At 33.1% G+C, this 7937-nt stretch overlaps 1 protein-coding gene across 6 annotated transcripts in view; it reads left to right on the forward strand.

Annotated features, from left to right (window-relative positions):
- The first annotated feature begins 2532 nt into the window (after positions 1-2532).
- LOC122247482 (cadherin-86C-like) overlaps positions 2533-7937 on the forward strand; it is a 180343-nt gene continuing 174938 nt past the window's right edge. For all 6 annotated transcript variants that reach the window (XM_086546890.1, XM_086546894.1, XM_086546893.1 and 3 more), the window contains exon 1: positions 2533-2717. The gene's annotated coding sequence lies outside the window, so the exon portion shown is untranslated. The remainder of the gene's footprint in view (positions 2718-7937) is intronic.

Here is a 7937-nt window from a genome sequence, read left to right on the forward strand (position 1 = left end):
ACTTTTCATTACTGTCATTGTTATTGTTATCATTAGTACTATTAGAACCGTGATCTTTGCTTTGATTATTTGTATGATAGATATTATCATTATCATTACCACTATTATCGTAACAATTATCATCATCATCATCGTCTCGCTCATCACTATCACAATCACCATCATCGTCCCGACAATTACCATCATCGCCACTACAACTACCATCATCGTCCCGACAATCACCATAATCGTCCCGATAATCACCATCCTCGTCACCACAATCATCATCATCGCCACTACAATCACCACCATCGCAACTACAATCACCATAATGGTCACCACAATCACCATCATCGTAACAATAACTACCACCATCGTCACCAAAACTACCATAATCGTCACCACAATCACCATCATCGCCACCACAATCACCATCATCATCACCACAACTACCATTATAATCATCCCTATTCTCACCTTCACCCTACACTAGAAGAAAGACCCAACACTTAAGGTCATTCAATGTCATTAAATGACCTTAATTAACCCCGATTTCTCTCAAATTACTTCCCAAGTGAATTGATTCATTGGATCGTCAATAATCCCACTCTGCAATTAATCGCGATCAGAACACATGGGATATAATATAAATCGCCTTGGTGGTCCTAATCCCAGTAAGTGATTCCAATTAACTGGTAATTTGATACTTGTAATACTGGTTAATTTGTGATTTCCCGGGGATAATTAGGTGTGTGGAGGTTGTGTCATTATGGTTGTTGTATTTCGTTATACTTATAGTTGTCTGTGTTATGTTCATAAGTATATTTCGTGGTAAATGCGTATATTAGGATTAACAGATAGGTATATGTATATATATATATATATATATATATATATATATATATATATTTATATACACATACATATATACATATGTATATGTATATATATATATATTAATTCATACATATATATACATATATATATATATATATATATATATATATATACATATATATATATATATATATATTATATATATATATAAAGAGAGAGAGAGAGAGAGAGGCGGAGGGGGGGAGTGATATATATATATATATATATATATATATATATATATATATATATATATATATATATATATATATTATATATATGTGGTGTGTGTGTGTGTGTGTGTGTATATATATACATATATGTATATATATGTATACATATATATATATATATATTATATATATATATATATATATATATATATATGTATAAAGACTGAGATATAGAGAGAAAGAGAGAGAGAGAAAGTGAGAAAGAGAGAGAGGGAGATATATACAGAGAGACCGAGAGATGGGGGGAGAGTGAGAGACAGAGAGAGAGAGAGAGATAGAGAGAGAAAAAGAGAAAAGAGAGAAAAAGAGAGAAAGATAGATAAAAAGAGAGAAAGATAGATAAAAAGAAAGAAAGAGAGCGAGAGAAGATAGATAGACAGATAGACAGATAAAGAAAGAAAGATAGACGAAGAGAAAAGCAAACCGGCAACTAAGCCATAACCTAAAAATCAAACAAAAGCAATTTATTTGTTGCTGTCGTTGTTGTCGTTATTCTTTGCCGCGGCTACATGACACACCCACGTGGTCCTGATTAGCTTTCGCCAATTAATCAAACTGCCTCCCTTGATACTCACTTTCACGCACGGATCGAGGCTTTGTCTACTGCATAATTTTGATAAAATGATGTTGTGAAGGTTGACTGATTATGCAGGGATGGGCGTGTGTGTTACCTGTTTGAAGACTCTTTGTTTGTGTGCGATCAGGACCACGTGAGTGCGTTACCCTTTTCTTCCCCTTTCTGTCTGTCTGTCTCTTTAATCTCTGCACACACACATACACACACACACACACACAAACACACATACACACACACTTATATATATATACATATATATGTATATATATATATAAATGTATTATATATATATTATATATATAATATAATTTATATTATATATATAATATATAATATATATATATATAATAGTATTTTTTTTTTTTATGTGCATGTATATATAATATATATTATATATATATATATTATATATAAATATATTATATATATATATATATATATATCTATATATAGACACACACACACACACACACACACACACACACACATATATATATATATATATATATATATATATATATATATATAAATCGGGCTTTAGGGTGTTCTTTAACTCGGTCATTGAGTGAGTTAATCGTAATCTGAGCAAAAGGTTGCAAAATGTATCACTGCACCGAATCCATAAATAATGATAAAAAACAACAAAAAAAACATGCCAATGCATTTATAAGGTACATGAAGTCTTTGAAGACTATATGAGTTTTAGGCGTGTGGTGTTGGTCATCATTGCACGACTGTGAGCACTTGAGAACTTTGCAGCACATACTATGTTCATCTTCTAGTAGTTGTTGCATAATATATAAAAGCAAAAACACACGCAAACATATCCGTTTTCTACTTATTTTAACGCAATTTCCTTATCCACAGGCTGTCCCGAAAGTGTGAACAGGACGAGGCCGTTACAAGTTTAAATTTCGCGCCATCGTTTTCTTCTCTGGAAGTCACCAAGACGCAACCATGAATTAGTTGTCAGCCAATCATCTGCGCGCTTTTTCAGGATGGGGTTTCGATTGGTCCAAGCCGCGCAGGAGTGAAAATGGACTATGAGATAGGTAAGTACTTCTACAAAAAAAGTTTATTATATCCTGCCAGTTATATAATTTGATTATTCATAATTTAAACCTGTTACTAATGATTAGCTCAAAGTTAGTATTATGATATAAGATAAAGAAAATATTTAGCATGAAATTAGTAGTCTCGATAAAAAGCACTTCCATTATCTTGTCCAACGTTCTGAAATTGATCGTAATTCGACAATTTCGTGAGGTAAATATTCGAGGTTGTGTAATGGAAAAGGGAATCTTTTTTTATGAATGGTACTTTCTGGAGTTGTATAATTTGACAAAAGGAAACAAAAACATTACTTGTTTATCATATATCAGTCAAAAAAAAAAAAAAAAAAAAAAAAAAAAAAAAAAAAAAAAAACAACTCAGGTATATGTAGAATCACAACTGTGTACACACACACACACACACACACACACACGAACGAAAATACACACACAAATCCACATAGAATCCCAAACACACACGTTAAAACCAGAAAAAAAAATATCCCAAACCGTCCAAAGAAAACACACTGTAATTCAACAGTTTTAAATCCTATTTTCTCCTAAAATGAAATGATTAGAAAATTCCTTCACCCATATACATCAAATCATATGTTTACACTCTATCATTTCAAAATGATTCGTTCCCTTCGTCACTCTTTTCGTACCCTTATGAGTGTATCTTCTCCTTCCTTCTACCCTTTAACAATACGTTCTACCGCCCTTTTTTCCACATCATTTGGTCCACGACATGTTTATGGTGAGGCTACAGGGGGGGGGGGGTTGTTGACACGCCGATAACTCTGCTGTGTTTAGGACCATAAGGTGGGAATCTGCGATGTAAGTGCACGGATTGTTTTGATAAGCGACGTGGGTTCGAACTGACCTTTTTATAATTTGACTTGTTTTTCTTTCTTTTTTTTTGTGTAAGACGCAAAGACACACACACACACACACACACACACACACACACACGCACATATATCTTATGTCTAAGAAAGTATAGTTTTTACAAGTTTTACTTTAAGCATTGTGATTCTATATCTTTATATCATACTAAATACTAATAATAGAAAATGATGATAATGAAAATAAAGAAATAAGAAAACAAAAGACATAACAATTTCATATAAACTACACACATAAACGCAACTTCCATAATTAAAAAAAAAGAAGTTTTTACGTTATAAAAAAAAAACAATATCGATAGTACCATAAAGAAATGAGATCAGTAACCAATTATGCAAATGAACCTTGTGAATTATCGAGATTATAAGAAATACGAGCTACTCCAGGGAAGGAGGTCAAGGTGAGATTAAACCGAAATTACTGATTGTGTCCCTTGAGGGCGACCTGTGCTTCGAGGTTGAGGTTTCTTGCCTTTAATTTTCGTTTTTTTTTATCATTTTTTTTTTCTTCTTTTTGTACAGGTTGGAATATATGTGTTGGTGTGACTCATTGTGAAGTTAACTGGATTTATTTTTTATTGTTATTTAGGATAGAAGGTTTTTCAAGGAGGATATAAAGCTATTTTGAAAAAGGTTTCTGTTAAAGTTTTTTTTTAATTCATAGATTCATTTGTAAAACAAATGTCCTTTACTTTCATTGGCCAATTTTTGCATAGTCGACTAAAAATAGCGAATAATTTTTTATTTCTCTAATTATTTTTAGAGGCAATCTAAAAAGATATCAAGCCAAGAAAGATATGGCCTTTATATTGAAAATCCCTTATAAACAAAATTTAATCTCCAATAGATGGTACTACTAACATTAACACCAACTATATTGACAAATAAGATACAAACAAATGCCACTAACCATTATCAACATTACTACCACCCTTGCTCTTGCGATAAGAAACATGAAGAAACAAACAAAACAAAAACAACCACCACAAACCAAACCAAAACAACAACAACCCCCCCCAAAAAAAAAGAAAAAAAAAGTCAACACATAAAAAAACAACAACAACAACAACCATAAACCAAACCAAACCAAAAACACCCCCCACCCACACCCCCACACCCCAAAAAGAGAGAGAGAGAGAGAAAGAGAGAAAAAAAAAAAGACAGTAAACACACAAACAACACCGACCAAAAACGTCACACAGAATCAAACCTATTTCCCCTTCCTTGCGTAGTGACTTAAACCTTCCTTGCTTTTTAAACATCAACCTTTAATTACCCTTTTCCAACCGCCGCCTCCTAGAGTGTAAGATTACGCCCCCTTGTGAGCGAAAGAAGCACATGCGGTCGTAAAGATAGTTTTAAGCTAACGGAACGAGTCTCTGGAGGAGGAGCCGTAATGTGTGTGTAATGTTCCCTTAATAAATGCGAAGCTTAACTTTGATCGCCTTTATAAGAGATGGTGGGGTTGTTTTTGTTGTTATTATTATCACTGGTGTTATTAATATTATTATTATCATTATTATTATTATTATTATTATTATTATTATTATTATGATAATTATCATTGATTTCATTATTGTTGTCATTATTATTTTTGTTATTATTGTTATCATTATTGTTATTATTATTATTATCACTATTATCATTATTGTTATAATAATGATTATTATTATCATCATTATGATTATCATCATTATCCCTGCTATTATTATTAACAACAGTGATGATAATAATGATTGTAAATATTATTATAATTTTCCAATCACCATAATGATCATATTATTATCATTATTATTATTGACACTTCATCATCATCATCATCATCATCATCCTCACCACCACCACCACCATCATCATTATCATCATCATCATCATCATCATCATCATCATCATCATCATCATCATCATCACCACCATCACCACCACCACCATCATCAACATAGCTACTGTTCATGTCACAAGCATCATTATCATCACTACCATTATCATTATCAATACCACTATCACCATCTCCATCTCTATCATCACCGTTATCACTGTAAATATAATTCCCTTCCTTAATCTTTATAGGATGCAGAAATGTTAAAATAGATAAAGACAAGATAAGGTTGAGGATTGAAGATTGATGACTCATGGTGCAATGATTGAAATAGGGTGTTATTACATAAGGCTATGGGAAAGGACGAAAAAGTGTGTTGAAGGTTGAAAGAGGGTGAGTTTAAGGGTGAAATAATAATTGAAAGGTGGAGAGTGTGAGTGAAGGGTGTAAGAGTGTGTGGTTAAGGATGTTAGAATGAGTTGAGGGGTGAAAAAGTGTGTTGAAGGTTGAAAGAGGGTGAGTTTAAGGGTGAAGAAGTGTGTTGTAAGGGGAAAAAGAGAGTTGAAAGGTGAAGAAGTGTGTTGAAAGGTGAAGAAGTGTGTTGAAAGGTGAAAAAGTGTGTCGTAAGGGGAAAAAGAGAGTTGAAAGGTGAAAAAGTGTGTTGAAAGGTGAAAAAGTGTGTTGTAAGGGGAAGAAGAGAGTTGAAAGGTGAAAAAGTGTGTTAAAAGGTGAAAAAACTTTATTTAAAGGTGAAAAGTATGTTGCTACATAAAAAAGTGAGTCGAAAGGTTAAAAAGTGTGAGTTATAGGGTGAAAAAAGAGCTTAAAGGGTGAAAAAGTGTGTTGAAGAGTAAAGTAGTATGAGTTAGAGGTCGAAAAAATGCTTCAGGATGAGAGAGTGAGTTGAAGGGTGGAAAAGTGTGTGTTTAGAGTGAATATGTGAACTGAGTAGTGGAAGAGACATGTGTTGAAAGATGAAAAAGTGCGTTAAAAGGTGAAAGAGGGTGAGTTAAAGGTTACATAAAGTATACCGAAGGGTGAAGGATGACCGGCGAATGGATATGAATTGTAGGGTGAAAAAAGTGTGTTGAGGATGAAAAGCGTGTTAAAAGGTGAACAAAGTCAAGTTTGAGGGTGAAAAGAGTGTCGAAAAAGAGAGAAAAAGTGTGAGTTAAAGTGAATTAAACGATAAAAGTAGAGAAATGAAGGATACAAGTGTGAGCCACGTGGAGTGAAACGATATTCGAATTAAATGAAGATAAAAAAAGTGTAAATTCAAAGTTGTAGAAGTGTGATCAATGTCAAAGGGTAAGTTGAACATAGAAAAAATTATTGAGGCACGAAAAAATAAGAAAAAAAAAAATATATATACATGGCCGGTCGACCGATCGCTTCCTTATTAACCTGTAAAATCAACAGAAACTAAATAAGAAATAAGAAAAACGAAATGATAACGATAACAAGTGGAAGAACAAGAGATGGAGAAATTACATACTAGATTTTGTTATATTTCGTTCTACTGAAATGATGACTCACACTTCACACTTTCCCCTCTTGGCGTGGGTGTTGCGACAGGAACTTAATTTTCTTTAGTTATTATTGTTATAGGTATTATTACTATTATTGCCGTTGCTGTTATTACTATTATCATTGTTAATGTTATTACTATCGTTGTTATTGTCATTATTATTATTACTGTTGTTATTATTATTATCATTATTATTATTATTATCATTTCACTATTATTATCATCAATGATAGTAGTAGTAATAGTTGTAGTTATCATATTTGTTATCATTATCATCCACATAAACATCCTCATCCTCATCGTTATCATCAATTCTATTATTGTTACCATCATCGTCATTATTGTTGTTAATAATAGACTTTAGAAAAAAAAAAGAAGAATCAATTCATCTTCAGATCTTGTTCAGTTCAGATCTTGTTTACTTCTCTCTCTCTCTCTCTGTGTCTCTCTCTCTCTCTGTCTCTCTCTCTCTTTCCATCTATCTATCTATCTATTTATCTCGCTCTCTCTCTCTCTCTCTTTCTCTCTATCTATCACTTTGTCTCTCTCTCTCTCTCTCTCTTTCTCTCTCTCTCTCTCTCTCTTTCTCTCTCTCTCTCTCTCTCTCTCTCTCTTTCTCTCTCTCTCTCTCTCTCCAGAACAAATGTTGCAAGGGCGAAACGACCAACGGTGCGCTTACAAAGGTTTATTTCATTCCAAAGTAAAAAAATGATAAAAGCCAGCAAGAAATCCTTCTATGCAAATGTCACAGAGCAGTTATGGTTGAAGATCACGCGATTTCTTTGGGTTTAGACTTATTTAGAAATGTGAAAGATATGATAAAAGATGTACTGGAAATTATAAATATTTCCGCGGAGTAAAACGCATGCACCGGTGCTCACGCTCGCTCAAGCACGCACGCCCTCGCGCACCCTACCCATAACGCACACTAACACGCGTATGCAGTCACGCATACGCATTTACATACT

Source organism: Penaeus japonicus, unplaced genomic scaffold (assembly GCF_977035675.1).
Source record: "Penaeus japonicus unplaced genomic scaffold, GWHDUDI00000001_assembly GWHDUDI00000018, whole genome shotgun sequence".
NCBI lineage: Eukaryota > Metazoa > Arthropoda > Malacostraca > Decapoda > Penaeidae > Penaeus > Penaeus japonicus.